Source organism: Pseudophryne corroboree, chromosome 4 (assembly GCF_028390025.1).
Source record: "Pseudophryne corroboree isolate aPseCor3 chromosome 4, aPseCor3.hap2, whole genome shotgun sequence".
In the NCBI taxonomy this organism is placed as follows: Eukaryota; Metazoa; Chordata; class Amphibia; order Anura; family Myobatrachidae; genus Pseudophryne; species Pseudophryne corroboree.
Window position 1 is genome coordinate 728,448,116 of NC_086447.1, and position 18,051 is coordinate 728,466,166.

Consider the following 18,051-nt stretch of genomic DNA (forward strand, 5'->3'; position numbering starts at 1 on the left):
AAATGTCGACATGTTAGAACAGTGACGACATATCGTCCCTGGTGAACTAGTGGAGATATGATACTCATGATGGCTGCAGAGGCTTAAGCGCCTCTTAAGCGCTTAAGCGCGCCTTCCAGATCCCTATGGTCATGTGACTGTCACTTTTGTTTTGGGTGAAACCTGTGATCCTCCAGTATTCCATTAAGTATCCTTCCACTATAGCTAACCCTTCTAGTGCCCACCCATTACACTCCACTCCCCCCACCCTGCAGCTTAGCCCTAAACCGCCCAACCTAACACCCCCCACTCTCAGCCTAACCCTAATGTCGACATTCTCAGAATATTAACATGTTTAACAATGTCGACATTAACTATTAACATTGTAGTGTTGACATTATGAATGTCGACATTGTAAATGTCGACCAAATTACTACATCCCTATGGCTGGGTATGGTAAACGATGTCCCTGAAAATGCTCACATGCAGAAATTATGTCATTATAATAGTCTGTATAAACAGGCTCACTGCTATACCTCTGCAAAACTTTATTGCAAACACCTTAATATCATACAGCTTATTTTTTATTATTATTATTATTATTATTATTTTCTCTAACGTCCTAAGTGGATGCTGGGGACTCCGTCAGGACCATGGGGAATAGCGGCTCCGCAGGAGACAGGGCACAAAAAAGTAAGCTTTTAGGATCACATGGTGTGTACTGGCTCCTCCCCCTATGACCCTCCTCCAAGCCTCAGTTAGGTTTTTGTGCCCGTCCGAGCAGGGTGCAATCTAGGTGGCTCTCCTAAAGAGCTGCTTAGAAAAAGTTTTTTAGGTTTTTTATTTTCAGTGAGTCCTGCTGGCAACAGGCTCACTGCATCGAGGGACGTAGGGGAGAGAATTTCAACTCACCTGCGTGCAGGATGGATTGGATTCTTAGGCTACTGGACACCATTAGCTCCAGAGGGAGTCGGAACACAGGTCTCACCCTGGGGTTCGTCCCGGAGCCGCGCCGCCGACCCCCCTTACAGATGCTGAAGATTGAAGGTCCGGAAACAGGCGGCAGAAGGCTCTTCAGTCTTCATGAAGGTAGCGCACAGCACTGCAGCTGTGCGCCATTGTTGTCACACACTTCACACCAGACGGTCACGGAGGGTGCAGGGCGCTGCTGGGGGCGCCCTGGGCAGCAATATATAATACCTTTTATGGCAAAAGAATACATCACATATAGCCATTAAGGCTATATGTATGTATTTAACCCATGCCAAATGTCTAAAACTCCGGGAGAAAAGCCCGCCGGAATAGGGGGCGGGGCTTATTCTCCTCAGCACACAGCGCCATTTTCCTGCTCAGCTCCGCTGTGAGGAAGGCTCCCAGGACTCTCCCCTGCACTGCACTACAGAAACAGGGTAAAACAGAGAGGGGGGGCATATTTTGGCGATATTTTTATATATTTAAGCGGCTATAAGGAACAACACTTATATAGGGTTGTTCCCATATATATTATAGCGCTTGGGTGTGTGCTGGCAAACTCTCCCTCTGTCTCCCCAAAGGGCTAGTGGGGTCCTGTCTTCGATAAGAGCATTCCCTGTGTGTCTGCTGTGTGTCGGTACGTGTGTGTCGACATGTATGAGGACGATGTTGGCGTGGAGGCAGAGCAATTGCCGATAATGGTGATGTCACCCCCCAGGGAGTCGACACCGGAATGGATGGCTTTGTTTATGGAATTACGTGATAATGTCAGCACATTACAAAAATCAGTTGACGACATGAGACGGCCGGCAAACCAGTTAGTACCTGCCCAGGCGTCTCAGACACCGTCAGGTGCTGTAAAGCGCCCTTTACCTCAGTCGGTCGACACAGACCCAGACACAGACACTGAATCTAGTGTCGACGGTGATGAAACAAACGTATTTTCAAGTAGGGCCACACGTTATATGATCACGGCAATGAAGGAGGCTTTGCATATCTCTGATACTACAAGTACCACGAAAAGGGGTATTATGTGGGGGGTGAAAAAAACTACCTGTAGTTTTTCCTGAATCAGAGGAATTAAATGATGTATGTGATGAAGCGTGGGTTAACCTAGATAGAAAAATGGTAATTTCAAAAAAGTTATTAGCATTATACCCTTTCCCGCCAGAGGTTAGGGCGCGCTGGGAAACACCCCCTAGAGTGGATAAGGCGCTCACACGCTTATCGAAACAAGTGGCGTTACCGTCTCCTGATACGGCCGCCCTCAAGGATCCAGCTGATAGGAGGCTGGAAACTACCCTGAAAAGTATATACACTCATACTGGTGTTATACTGCGACCAGCCATCGCCTCAGCCTGGATGTGCAGTGCTGGGGTCGTCTGGTTGGATTCCCTGACTGAAAATATTGATACCCTGGATAGGGACAGTATTTTATTGACTATAGAGCAATTAAAGGATGCTTTCCTTTATATGCGAGATGCGCAGAGAGATATTTGCACTCTGGCATCGAGAGTAAATGCGATGTCCATATCTGCCAGAAGGAGTTTATGGACGCGACAGTGGTCAGGTGATGCGGATTCCAAACGACATATGGAAGTATTGCCGTATAAAGGGGAGGAATTATTTGGCGTCGGTCTATCGGATCTGGTGGCTATGGCAACTGCCGGAAAATCCACTTTTTTACCTCAGACCCCCTCCCAACAGAAAAAGACACCGTCTTTTCAGCCGCAGTCCTTTCGTTCCTATAAGAACAAGCGGACAAAAGGACAGTCATATCTGCCTCGGGGCAGAGGAAGGGGTAAGAGAGGGCAGCAAGCAGCCCCTGCCCAGGAACAGAAGCCCTCCCAGGGTTCTGCAAAGCCCTCAGCATGACGCTGGGGCCTTACAAGCGGACTCAGGAACGGTGGGGGGTCGACTCAAGAATTTCAGCGCACAGTGGGCTTGCTCACAGGTGGACCCCTGGATTCTACAGGTAGTATCTCAGGGTTACAGGTTAGAATTCGAGAAGTCTCCCCCTCGCCGGTTCCTAAAGTCTGCTTTGCCAACGTCTCCCTCGGACAGGGCGACGGTATTGGAACCCATTCACAAGCTGTTTGCTCAGCAGGTGATAGTCAAGGTACCCCTCCTACAACAGGGAAAGGGGTATTACTCCACGCTATTTGTGGTACCGAAGCCGGACGGCTCGGTAAGACCTATTCTAAATCTCAAATCTTTGAACCTGTACATACAAAAATTCAAGTTCAAGATGGAGTCACTCAGAGCAGTGATAGCGAATCTGGAAGAAGGGGACTTTATGGTGTCCCTGGACATAAAGGACGCTTACCTGCATGTCCCAATTTGCCCTTCACATCAAGGTTACCTCAGGTTCGTGGTGCAAAACTGTCATTATCAGTTTCAGACGCTGCCGTTTGGATTGTCCACGGCACCTCGGGTCTTTACCAAGGTAATGGCCGAAATGATGATCCTTCTACGAAGAAGAGGCGTATTAATTATCCCTTACTTGGACGATCTCCTGATAAGGGCAAGATCCAGAGAACAGCTGGAAGACGGAGTAGCACTAACCCAACTAGTGCTGCAACAACACGGGTGGATTCTGAATTTTCCAAAATCTCAGTTGACCCCGACGACACGTCTGCTGTTCCTGGGAATGATTCTGGACACGGTTCAGAAAAAGGTGTTTCTTCCGGAGGAGAAAGCCAGGGAGTTATCCAAACTTGTCAGGAACCTCCTAAAACCAGGGACAGTGTCTGTGCATCAATGCACAAGAGTCCTGGGAAAGATGGTGGCTTCTTACGAAGCGATTCCATTCGGCAGATTCCACGCACGAACTTTTCAGTGGGATCTGCTGGACAAATGGTCCGGATCGCATCTGCAGATGCATCAGCGGATAACCTTATCGCCACGGACAAGGGTGTCTCTTCTGTGGTGGTTGCAGAGTGCTCATCTGTTAGAGGGCCGCAGATTCGGCATACAGGACTGGGTCCTGGTGACCACGGATGCCAGTCTGAGAGGCTGGGGAGCGGTCACACAAGGAAGAAACTTCCAGGGAGTATGGTCAAGCCTGGAGATGTCTCTTCACATAAATATACTGGAGCTAAGAGCGATTTACAATGCTCTAAGTCTGGCAAAACCCCTGCTTCAGGGTCAGCCGGTGTTGATCCAGTCGGACAACATCACGGCAGTCGCCCACGTAAACAGACAGGGCGGCACAAGAAGCAGGACAGCAATGGCAGAAGCTGCAAGGATTCTTCGCTGGGCGGAAGATCATGTGATAGCACTGTCAGCAGTATTCATTCCGGGAGTGGACAACTGGGAAGCAGACTTCCTCAGCAGACACGATCTACACCCGGGAGAGTGGGGACTTCATCCAGAAGTCTTCCACATGATTGTGAACCGTTGGGAAAAACCAATAGTGGATATGATGGCGTCCCGCCTCAACAAAAAACTGGACAGGTATTGCGCCAGGTCAAGAGATCCTCAGGCAATAGCTGTGGACGCTCTGGTAACACCGTGGGTGTTCCAGTCAGTGTATGTGTTCCCTCCTCTGCCTCTCATACCAAAAGTACTGAGAATTATACGGCAAAAGGGAGTAAGAACGATACTAGTGGCTCCGGATTGGCCAAGAAGAACTTGGTACCCGGAACTTCAAGAGATGCTCACGGAGGATCCGTGGCCTCTACCTCTAAGACGGGACCTGCTTCAGCAGGGACCGTGTCTATTCCAAGACTTACCGCGGCTGCGTTTGACGGCATGGCGGTTGAACGCCAAATTCTAAAGGAAAAAGGCATTCCAGAAGAGGTCATTCCTACACTGGTAAAGGCCAGGAAGGAGGTGACTGCACAACATTATCACCGCATTTGGAGGAAATATGTTGCGTGGTGTGAGGCCAGGAAGGCCCCCACGGAGGAATTTCAACTGGGTCGATTCCTACATTTCCTGCAAACAGGATTGTCTATGGGCCTCAAATTGGGGTCCATTAAGGTTCAAATTTCGGCCCTGTCGATTTTCTTCCAGAAAGAATTGGCTTCAGTTCCTGAAGTCCAGACTTTTGTAAAAGGAGTACTACATATACAGCCCCCGGTTGTGCCCCCAGTGGCACCGTGGGATCTTAATGTAGTCTTGGATTTTCTAAAATCCCATTGGTTTGAGCCGCTCAAATCGGTGGAGATGAAGTATCTTACATGGAAAGTAACCATGCTACTGGCCCTGGCTTCAGCCAGGAGAGTATCAGAATTGGCGGCTTTATCATATAAGAGCCCATATCTGATTTTCCATACGGGCAGGGCAGAACTGCGGACGCGTCCTCATTTTCTGCCTAAGGTGGTGTCAGCGTTTCACCTGAACCAGCCTATTGTGGTGCCTGCGGCTACTAACGAGTTGGAGGATTCCAAGTTGTTGGACGTGGTCCGGGCATTGAAAATATATATATTTCAAGAACGGCTGGAGTCAGAAAGTCTGACTCACTGCTTATATTGTATGCACCCAACAAGATGGGTGCTCCTGCTTCTAAGCAGACGATTGCTCGTTGGATTTGTAGCACAATTCAACTTGCACATTCTGTGGCAGGCTTGCCACAACCTAAATCTGTCAAGGCCCATTCCACAAGGAAAGTGGGCTCATCCTGGGCGGCTGCCCGGGGAGTCTCGGCATTACAACTCTGCCGAGCTGCTACTTGGTCAGGGGCAAACACGTTTGCAAAATTCTACAAATTTGATACCCTGGCTGAGGAGGACCTTGAGTTCTCTCATTCGGTGCTGCAGAGTCATCCGCACTCTCCCGCCCGTTTGGGAGCTTTGGTATAATCCCCATGGTCCTGACGGAGTCCCCAGCATCCACTTAGGACGTTAGAGAAAATAAGAATTTACTTACCGATAATTCTATTTCTCGTAGTCCGTAGTGGATGCTGGGCGCCCATCCCAAGTGCGGATTGTCTGCAATACTTGTACATAGTTATTGTTACAAAAAAATCGGGTTGTTATTTGTTGTGAGCCGTCTGTTCAGAGGCTCCTACGTTTGTCATACTGTTAACTGGGTTCAGATCACAAGTTATACGGTGTGATTGGTGTGGCTGGTATGAGTCTTACCCGGGGTTCAATATCCTTCCTTATTGTGTACGCTCGTCCGGGCACAGTACCTAACTGAGGCTTGGAGGAGGGTCATAGGGGGAGGAGCCAGTACACACCATGTGATCCTAAAAGCTTACTTTTTTGTGCCCTGTCTCCTGCGGAGCCGCTATTCCCCATGGTCCTGACGGAGTCCCCAGCATCCACTACGGACTACGAGAAATAGAATTATCGGTAAGTAAATTCTTCTTATTATTATTATTATTATTATCATCATCCTTTATTTATATGGCGCCATTAGGGTTCCGCAGCCACCAATTACAGAGTACATAAACAAATAATCAAAAAAGGAAAACAGCAACTTACAGTTGACGACAATATAGGACAAGTACAGGGTAAATAAACATAGCTACATCAGCAGATGACACTGGAATACGTATCAGGTGGCAGAAGACTGCTGGATATGGTGCAGTTGAAGATTATTAAAGTACGAAAAAGAATAGGCACATGAGGGAAGAGGGCCCTACTAGTGAGAGCTTACATTCTAAAGGGGAGGGGTAGCAGACAGGGGTGACACAGATGGGGTACCTAAAGAGCGTGGAACAGAGGGTTAGGATGAGATTTGGCTGGGTTTTGTGAAGAAGTGGGTCTTGAGAGCCCGTTTGAAATTTTGTAGAGAGGTGGAGAGTCTGAGGAGGAGAGGTAGGGAATTCCAAAGAAATAGAGCAGCATGTGAAAAATCTTGGAGGTAGGAGTGGGAGGAAGTAATCAGTAGGCAGGAGAGTCGGCATGCTTTAGCAGAGCAAAGAGGATGGGTGGGAGTGTAAAGGGAGATAAGGTCAGAGATGTAGATGGGAGAGGAGTGGGTGAGGGCTTTGTAAGTGAGTGTGAGAAGCTTGTAATGGATTCTGAAAGGGAAAGGGAGCCAGTGAAGGTCTTGTAAGAGAGGAGAGGTGGATGTAGTGCGTTTGGTGAGGAAAATGAGCCAGGCAGCAGCATTGCGGATAGATTGGAGTTGAGAGAGGTATTTGTCAGGAATGCCAGTCAGGAGGAGATTACAGTAGTCCAGTCTGGAGATGACCAGTGAGTGGATAAGAGTCTTAGTAGCATCCTGGGTCAGAAAGGGTCTGATCCTGGAAATATTTTTTAGATGAAAATGGCAAGTTTGCAAGAGGTGCTGAATGTGTGGTTTGAAGGAGAGGGAGGAGTCAAGGATTACTCCAAGACAGCGCACTTGGGGGCTAGAGGAGATAGTAGTGCCATCAATAGATAATGAGATTGTAGGAGGTGAGGTTATGCGGGAGGGAGGGAAGATGATGAGATCAGTCTTAGACATGACATGTTAAGCACCTGCTACTTTTTCCCTCTGTACATAAGTTTAAGAAAGCACTGGGACATCCAAACAGAGATAGCAGAGAGACAGTTGGAGATACGAGTGAGGAGAGCAGGGGAGAGGTCCGGAGAGGAAAAATAGGTTTGAGTGCCATCAGCATAGAGATGATATTGGAAACCAAAAGAACTAATGAGCTTACCTAGTGAGTATGTATAAAGAGAGAAAAGAAGAGGACCAAGGACAGAACCTTGGGGTACACCTACAGTTAGTGGAAGTGAGGGGGAGGTGGAGTCATGAGAGGAGACAGAGAATGAATGGTCAGAGAGGTAGGAAGACAGCCAAGAGAGGGCAGTATCACGCAGACCAATGGAGTGAAGGATTTTCAGTAGGAGAGGGAGGTCCACAGTGTCAAAAGCAGCAGAGAGATCAAGAATAATAAGTAGAGAGTAGTGTCCCTTAGATTTAGCAGCATGGAGGTCATTGCATACTTTTGTAAGGGCAGTTTTAGTGGAGTGGAGAGGATGGAAGCCAGACTGGAATGGGTCAAGCAGTGAGTGTGAGGAAAGAAAGGAAGTAAGGCGGTTGTAGACAATACGCTCAAGGAGTTTGGAGGCAAAAGGGAGGAGAGATGGGTCAGTAGTTGGATCAAGGCTAGGTTTTTTATGAATAGGAGAGATGAGTGCATGCTTGAAGGTAGAGGGGACAGTGCCTGATGAGAGGGAGAGATTGAGAAGGTGGGAAAGATGGGAACAGGCAGAAGCAGAGAGGTAGCGGAGGAGGCGGGAGGGGATAGGGTCAAGTGGGGAGGTGTTGAGGGGACAGGAACGAATGAGGGCCATGACTTCCTCAACAGATGCATGGGAGAAAGATGTCAGAGTTGGTGAGAGGGATGTGGAGGGGTGGTAAGGGATGGGTAGAGGGTGGTTGCTGATGGTCTGGTGTGATGTGGTGCCCTGACGTATGGAGTCAATTTTGGATGTGAAGTAAGTGGCAAAGTCAAGAGCAGGGAGTGAGGAAGGGAGACAAGGTGGAGGTGGGAGGAGGAGTGAGTTGAGAGTGGCAAAGAGGCGCCGGGGGTTGGAAGACTGGGAGGAGATGAGGTTCTTGAAGTATGACTGTTTAGCAAGAGAAAGGGCGCACTGAAGGATGAGAGCACTGAAGGATGAGAGCATAAGTTTGAAATGGAGGAAGTCTGCCTTAGAGTGTGATTTCCTCCAGTGTCGCTCAGCAGTACATGAGCATTTTTGCAGATTTCTGGTGTATTTGGTGTGCCAGGGTTGAGGTGTTAATTTGCGAGGGTGAATAGTGGTTGGTGGGGCAACAGAGTCAAGAGCAGAAGTAAGAGATGCATTGTACATGGAAGTGGCTTGTTCAGGGCATGAGAGAAAGAGAATAGGAGAGAGAAGTGAGTCAAACAAATTATAATTATGCATACTACTGGAATCCTAGATGCATTTATGCAATCCAAGGTGCATAGCAGGCCCAGCTGTATTTGCGGCTCAGAATTGCTGTTTTGGCATTATTAAATGACCTCAATAGGTATACTTTAATACATGCATATATTGACACAAATTGGGTTCCTTGTGCTTAATTTAAACTTTTGAATATGGGATGTATACCAAAAGTAAGTTTCCCTAAAGCTGGGGAAATATGACAGTTCTGCAAGTACAGTAGCTAGTGGCTTGGAAAGATGTTTTGTTGGTTATGATGGTAACACATTCTACTCCCAACCACTCTCACTGCAGCCAGTGTCATTTGTGTGGCTTTGTATCGGTATCCAGTTGATAGCTCTACAGTCAATAGGTTGACCCCAAATGGCTGACATGCAAATGGTTGGCAGGGATAAAAGGTCAACAGGGCCAAAAGGTCAGTAGTTAAAAGGTAGACAGTGCTTAAGGTTGACGGGTTCAAAAGCTCAACATAAAATTGGTTGACACACATATGGTCAACTCAAGTTTTGTAAAAAAAAAAATCACCTTTTTCATCACATACATCCATGTGGACTACGACAGGGAATAGTAACCTGTGTCGGGCATAGCCAGATACCTTTGCCGAAGCGTGGCGCGTGAAGTGAACCCATGAGGGTACACATTTCCACTAATTTGGCTCAGATATGGGGGAACATACAAAATAACACAAAAAGTGTGTCAGCTATTTTTGTGTTGATTATTTCCATGTCGACTTTTTGGCCCTGTTGATTAGTTGAACCTGTCGACCTTCTCTACTGTCTACCTTTTCCTTGTCGACCTTTTGACCCTGTTGACCTTTTGCATGTTGACCATTTGGGGTTGACCTGTTGACTGTCTTTTTATTGTAGATGTATTGAACCACACCTCTTTTAATTATAGACGTGCCACTGCAAAATGTGCACGACTGCAAAGTGCGCGCTGTTAGACCGTTTTTGACTGCAAAAACCAAAAGTACTGTCAGTATTCATTGTCAGCTAATGGCTGCATATGGAGATTGTTGAAGGTCAAACAGAAGCTCATGGTGAGGCCTAAAAATGGAAGAGTGAGCACATCAACCAACACCAAGACCATCACAGCAGTTCATGCACTTGTCACCTCACAACAGATGCTAGTCAAGACAATTTGAATAAGGACATTAACTGCTCATCAATTGGACGAATATAATGTAATGAACTGAAGTTTCAACAGCGAGAATGAGGTCTAGGCTGAGGTGAAATGTGGCTCCGATCCAAGGACACGTTTTTCTACACTACTGGTATTGACAGTGAATATGGTGAGATGTAGCTTAAAGGTATGTAAATAAATGATTTCATAATTGTTTTAGCTTTCATTTTACTTTCCTGGGATAGAGAAACTTAAGTTGTGTACACACGGTACGATATGCACTTAACTTTCCTTATGAATTTGACAATATAGTCAAAATCGTAAGGAAAGTTAGTTCATATCGCACCATATGTACACAGCTTGCGATGCCGATGCGAGGTCCCACGGGAACGGCATCGCAAGGAAAAATAGACTGTGCAGGCAGCCCAACATTGACTATGACGGTGGGGCTGGGCTCTAGCCCCGTTGAATAGTCAATGTCGGGCATATGGCGCATCGCGCCTTGTGTACACACTTTTACATTTGAAAAAAACTCTTCTTATAAGCAGGGTATTTTCTTTTTGCGCAGATACTTGGTATCTTCTGAATTTCATATATTCTTTCATACATTCTCAGAAAAGCCTGCAGATGCTTGTATAGCGGATGATAAATGGCAGAGTATGTCAGGGAATTCCAACATCGTCCCTGCATGGGAATTATAATCATGGATTACATTTCTTAAATCAATATGTTTATTATTAAGACACTGTTAAGACTCACATGATTATTTTAATTCAGTATTTATTTTATACAGTAAAATCCACTCCTTGGTGTTCTATGCTATATGAATCCCCTAATTTTTTTTACATTATATTGTGTATGTTTACTCAATATGCAATAATCATTAAAATGAGTCACCTTACTGGAGAGGGAATGGGTTTGTTGGGACGACCCCATTTAGGTCGACACTCATTAGGTCAACCACTATTGGTCGACAGGCAGTAGGTCGACACGTGGAAAAGGTCAACATGGTTGACATATGGAAAAAGGTCGACATGGGCTTTTTAAGTTTTTCGGGTGTCGTTTTCTTCGGAAAGTGACCGAGAACCCCAATCAGTACACCGTGTCACCTCACATGGCTCGCTTCGCTCGCCATGCTTCGGACAAGGTGCCTCGCTCCGATACCGCTGGGCTCGGCACAGGTTACTATTCCCAATCGTAGTCCACAGGGATCGTAAAGTATGAAAAAGTAGACAAAAAAAGAAAAAAAAAGTGAAAAACTCATGTAGACGTTTTTATGTGTCGGCCTCTGCCATGTTGACCTAATGCGCATGTCGACCTTTTGCAGGTGTTGACCTAATGCATGTTGACCAATAGTGGTCAACCTATTGAGTGTCGACCTACTGTACGTAAGGTCGACCTAAGGACCGTATCTCTCTGGAGAGTAATGACACAGAAAAACTTTTTAAGAATTACGTTATCCTTGAGTTTGTACATTTATCCAGTGGATGATCTTATCTGTTATTGGCTATTATAAGATCTATATTTAATAGTGTGCAGTGTATATAAGCTGCATGTAATAACCTTCTCCAGGCACCAGTCACATCCTTGCTAATCTATAAATAAAGACTAAACATACAGTACATACAAATTTGGAACCAGTAATTCGTCTTCCTACGTAGTCACTGTGTGTGTCCTATAGCGTACTGTGCTGTTATCGGTCTCACGCGTCATTCATACATGATGGCACACAATAGTAATAATGTAGAAGGAGTCATGACCTTTTACTCTAGATAATGTCATTCATTGCACAGGAGAAGGAGATTCCCCAGGCTCGGAATGTATAAATGTGGGACTGATATACCTTATCATGGTAGCTGATGGGAGATGAGATCTGTAACCCCATGCTGTCCCCAGTCAGAATCACTACAACGGTTGAAGAATACGTTATGAAAGGGTATAGAATAGAATATTTGTATCCATTAGAGTACTGACACCTCCACTTGTTTGGAATATGATATACACTATTCAAAATAAGGAAATGTATTTAGATAATTTCCATGGCAGACAGCTGCAGAGGAGAAAACACTTTTCACCAATTAATTAATGTTCTACTTCATTTGTTTTTAAACCAAATTAATGGCATCAGAAACACAAAACCTGCAGAAACAACTGCCCACTTACAGCTAGAACAATGACTATGACAACAAATAGATTTGTGACCGAATAATTATAGTTTTTGAATTTAGTATAAAATGGTTACGCAGATTATTTATATAATTTAGATATCTGTAAATCAGTTCTACCACCATCAGGCAGGGAGAGAGAAGAGACTACTGCTGCCTCTCTCCTCAGCTGATGAGTGCTGCGCTGTGGAGTATCCAGGGAGGCTGCTGCTCAGGCTCTGCTTTCCCCCTGCAGAATGTGCCCACTGCCGCTATGCAAGGATGTGCTGTCAGCTAAATGGCTCAGGAGGCACTGGCTAGCACCAGAGCCAGATTTACATGCCAGTTATTAGCCAAAGGGTGCATCTGGACATTATACACAGGTGCAGCAGTATAAACGCCTGGAAATTTGGTAAGTATTGATCAGAGATGTGCAGAAAAGATAGGCGCCTACCATAGACTTTTTACTCCAGAGTTTTGACTATAAAAATGATTAGAATAATACAAAGAATATATTTCTCACATATTACATAGAAACATAGAACTTGACGGCAGATAAGAACCACTTAGCCCATCTAGTCTGCCCCTTTTTTATCCTTGAGGCAATCTCAACCCTTTTTGAACCTTAATTCTTTGTAAGGATATTCATATGCCTATACCAAGCATGTTTATATTGCTCTACAGTCTTAGCCTCTACCACCTCTGATGGAAGGCTATTCCACTTATCCACTACCCTTTCTGTGAAGTAACTTTTCCTTAAATTTCCCCTGAACCTCCCCCCCTCCTGTCTCATTGTATGTACTCAAGTTCTAATACTTCTCTTCCTTTGAAGAATGTTTCCCTCCTGAACTATGTTAAGACCCTTGATATATTTGAAAGTTTCTATCATGTCCCCCCTTTCCCTTCTCTCCTCCAAACTATACATGTTAAGATCTTTTAGCCTTTCCGGGTATGTTTTGTGATGTAGGCCATGCACCATTTTAGTTGCCCTTCTTTGTACACTCTAATGTATTTATATCCTTTGTATTTTTCATATACTTTATACAGTCAAAACGCTTGCACAAACGTTAGTATGCAGGAAAGGCTCTGACTCGGCTGCCTCACCCCACTGCACGTCACTGCCGCTATGCAGAATACATACGATTTACTGGAGGACGGGATGCCGGCTGTCCTTATCCCGACAGCGGCATCTCGTCCGCTAGAACGGCAGTTGGGCAAATGCAGTGTCCCTTTGTGGGCTCACTGCACTCGCTATTCTGCGGGCTCTGTAGCTCGATGGAATCGTCACATGATCTATTCCCACGAGTGGGACTAGTCCTGTTTTGCCTGGATTCCGACTGGCGGCATTGTCAGCTGTCGGGATTCTGACGTCGGTATCCTGACCGCTGGGGTCCCAACAGCTGGCAAATTGAATGGATCCCTGCTATGCTGCTAAACAGCGGCCATCGGTTGTGGGCAGGTAAGATGGGTGGGAGAAATCACACTTATCTCCCGCCTCCTGTACCACTGTTAATTGCCTACTACAGGCTGAGTTGCGTGCAGTGCCCCCCTCTAGAGCATGTGGCAGCTATCAAAGTATTTTGTGACATTATTTTTGGAGGGGGCATGTCCACACCTCTCCCAATTTATCCACGGCCCCAGTACCAAGGCTAGTCCCCACTCTCGAGGGAATGCACCCTACATTGTGCCCAAAGACAAATAAGGTATTATTTTATGAAGAAAAGAAGCCCCAGTTACTGCATAGCTACAGAATCTTTTTGCACAAAAATAGCTTGATTTTTACACATCCTGTGTATGGAAATGTAATTTATAATGGAGGTGGCCCAAAAGTAATAGTAGGAAGGGCTTTAATTAATGTACACATTTTTATAGCATTGACACAATCATCTTGGACCACAATTAACAAAATAGTTGTGCAAAGTACCTGTACAATGGCATTTTCCAAAACTACGAAGAGGCATTGAACTGTGAATGTGCACAGAGATCAGTCATGTGCCCAAAATATGTAAGTACTCTGTGTATTTATTTTCCCAGCTATGCACCTGACCCTATGACAGAGAATAACTGTAGGTTACTTAGAAAGTCAATTTATTGGGATAACCAAGATTATTTTTTTTACAAGAATCCACTTCACCATCTCTCTCTCTCTCTCTCTCAACCATAACTGGGTTGTAGTCGTGCCACATTGGGATGCCCAGTGGACATGAATTGTTAGGCTGACCTTTACCCACTTACAGATAACACCCTGCATTGCCAGTGTTCTGCAATATACAGCTATTGTTAATTGTGGGGGAAAGGGTATGATAATTATACCTGCCTCCCTGTCAGTACACCTACAACTTTGACGGCCTATAGTTTGCGACAATATATAGCAATAGAACAGTGGTTCTCAAACTCTGTCCTCTGGACCCCACACAGTTCACGTTTTCCATGTCACCCAGCAGGTGCACTGTGTTTCACCAACTGTCACATTTTAAATATCTACAGGTGACCTGCAAAACATGAACCGCGTGGGGTCTGGAGGACCGAGTTTGAGAACCTGTGCAATAGAAGAATGATTAGACTCTGCATCGCCATCTGTTTTCCATGAGCAGTACTGCAGCAACTGTTTTTTTTTTTCTTTGCTACCAAAGCAATATAACAATTTTTCTGACATAGGGGTAATTCCGCCCCCAGTACACTATTTCTTCAATAGGGGGATTTGAAATACTTGTCACCATACGCATCAATATTGTATTAAAACTTACTGTGATTCCCTTTTGTCAATTGTACTTTTTGGTTTCCTACGGACTTTACTATGTATTCTACTATCACTGCTTGTGATATCCTCTATTTATTTTACTACCATTATCTGGCAATCCATGTACACAGTATTTGACTAATTGTTTGGATAGCCATCAATCACTCATTCACTCACTCAATAAATACAACTTTAAAAAAAACTGTCTATGACTAAGACCTATCTCACTTGCAATAATGGAACAATCTGAAGTAAATAAAAAAATATTTTTAAGCTTTAGAAACAAAATATTACCTTTAACGATTACAGGTTTATTTAAAAGTATCTTTAGTATACTAGGTTTTAGGCATTAAATTAAAACACAGGACTGTGATTGCAATTGCCTAGAACGTTTTATAGATCCATTCAGTTAATGACAGTTCTGAAATAACCTCTGTATTAGAGGTGACATAACTGAATTTATTTCTAAAGACCTGGGAAACAAGCACAGCATTCCTCATCCCAGAGTTCTGATTATTAAAGCTTATTTTTTTGTCTGCGCATCTATTCGTAATGTAATTTTTTTTTTTTTTTTGGGTTCCTTTGGGCTGTATGTTCACAGCTGTGGGGAATATTGCTTTTCATCCTCCTGCCACAGTCATGTAGACAAAAGCTGAGAGAAGAAAAAACTGCTGAAACTAAATAGTAAGTTATAATACAGAGCATCCGCAAGGAGGGCTCTCCAGAAAGAAGCTTGCGGGAACCGGCTGGCAGTACAACCAGACTCCTTTTGTGTTAATTCATATTGTATCATGCTGGCTGGACAGAGATCTCTGCAAAAGATGTAAGAGCTCTGTGTTTAAAAGGCATGCATAAAAGAATTGCTATAAGCTGCCAAGAAAAACTGACATTTTTTACAACTCTGTCAGAGGGCCAGGTAGTGCAGCCCACAGCGTGAGGCACAATACACATCTCTTGGGAGGATAGGAGGCTTCACGGATCTTTCCAGATCTGCAAGAGCATGTGTATGCTTGTGTATTACAACAGGTGTGTTTATAGTGCACAGATTTGATCTGTATACTCACGTGTGTGTGTGTGTGTGTGTATATATATATATATATATATATATATATATACACACACACACACACACACACACACGCGCACACACACACACACACACATCAAGACAATCTGTATTTATATATTGGCCTATATATATGGGTGTGTTTATATACTGCGTTATAAATTCTATATCTCTACATGTTTGTAAATGCATTATTTCTGATAATATCAGAAATTGGATAGTGCCCTTTGTGCCCTGACTATCTATCCTTGATGCCCTGACGATCTGTCCTTGGTGCCTTGACCATCTGTCCTTGGTACCCTGACCATCTGTCCTTGGTGCCCTGACCGTCTATCCTTGATGCCCTGACCGTCTACCCTTGGTACCCTGACCGTCTATCCTTGGTAGACTGTCCATTTGTCCTTGGTGCCCTGACTATCTATTCTTCGTGCCCTGACTATCCTTGGTGCCCTGACCATCTGTCCTTGGTGCCCTGACCATCTCTCCTTGGTGCCCTGATCATCTGTTCTTGGTGCCCTGACCATCTATCCTTGGATAATGTCAGGGAAGGATGAAGAAAAAACATTCATGAAATAACAATTGTTGAGATTACAGCTTTGGACAGCACGTGCACTGCCCCATCACCCCAATGCTAATCACTGTAGAAAAAACCAATGCAAACAGTCTTCAGTTTTCATTGTAACTGCAAAGATTTTGTCAACAGATTTTCCAGTGTCACCAGAGAGCACCCAGCACATTGGAATGAATGTAAGTAGCTGTCTAAAAATGGAACAACATACTGTACTCATACTGATCTTTTTTAACTCATTTTCTGGGGCACTGTGCAAATCCAAACTAATTAATATATGCCTTAAATTGGATTTATAAACATGAAACCTTATTTTAGGTGTTCACTATTAAAAACATCAATACTGGAGGAAGGATCCCCAGAAATACTATTGTATTACACCAGAACACTGTGCATCAGGTTTCCTCTACAATCAGTTCTAGTGCTGCATAGGGGAAATGAAAAGGCTTTTAGTGTCGGATGCCTCGCTTGTTGCTGGGGTCTGGTGAACAGGGCATTGCAGCTTTAAAAAGGCAGTCACATAACATATTAGAATGTACATGCATATGTAGAAAGGCAGCGTTTCCCCCGGTAACCAGGAAATGGATGACAATGACATTTTTTATCAGCATTTAGACATTTGATTTTCACTTACCTTGGTTGCTGTCCCAGCAGCTCTTACTTAGGCTTAACGATGAAAGCACCACATGCAGTAGGTACTCTGCATTAACCAGAAAGACAGGACTTGTGATGCTTGTCCTTTAAGTGTCTCTAAACATGGTTTGCATAGCTGGATATCAGCTTATCTATTCTTTTGTGCATTTGCTTCCATACATGGATCTGTTCCCAACAGTAACTCCAAGCTGTCAAAATGCAACTATCTGGAAGCTTTTAGCTTTATCCAACACATACAAGATAAAAAGGAAAGGCTCGCTTTTGGTTTGGCACCTATGTAACTGCGCATTGCCTACTACTCTTCTATCTATCTTCTAAATCACACTGAAGTCACAGATGTTGGTATTTGGCTTTTTCTAAGAAACAAAAAAAAAGAATTTTCACTTTGCATTGTGGTAATATTTACTTGATCTATGAGCAATAGTGGTGTAGCTCTTATGGGCCCTACACACATGCCGATATTACTGCACGATATGAACGATCTCGTTCATTAATGAACGAGATAACGTTCATATCGTGCAGTGTGGAGTCACCAGCGATGAACGATGCGAGGCCCCGCGCTCGTTCATCGCTGGTGACATGTCGGCTGTGCATGCAGGCCAATATGGGCGAGATCGTCCATATTTGCCCGCACGTCTATGGAGCTGGGTGACGGGGGGAGTGAAGAAACTTCACTCCCCCCGTCACTGCCCCCCCGTGCCGCCGGGTCGGCCGTCGGGCACCTCGGCGGCACATCGCCTAATGTGTAGGGCGCATTAGGATGAAACATTCTGTTATCTACAGGAATAAGCAACAAAAGGACTGTTTGCATTGTATATGTCTGTATATGAAAGTAAATGATATGAATGCAGAATAATTGGAATACAGATGCACTGAAAAGAAAAACATGACTAGAGATATAAGCATGGAATGTATATGCTACAGGTGAAACTCAGAAAATTAGACATGGCTTGTTA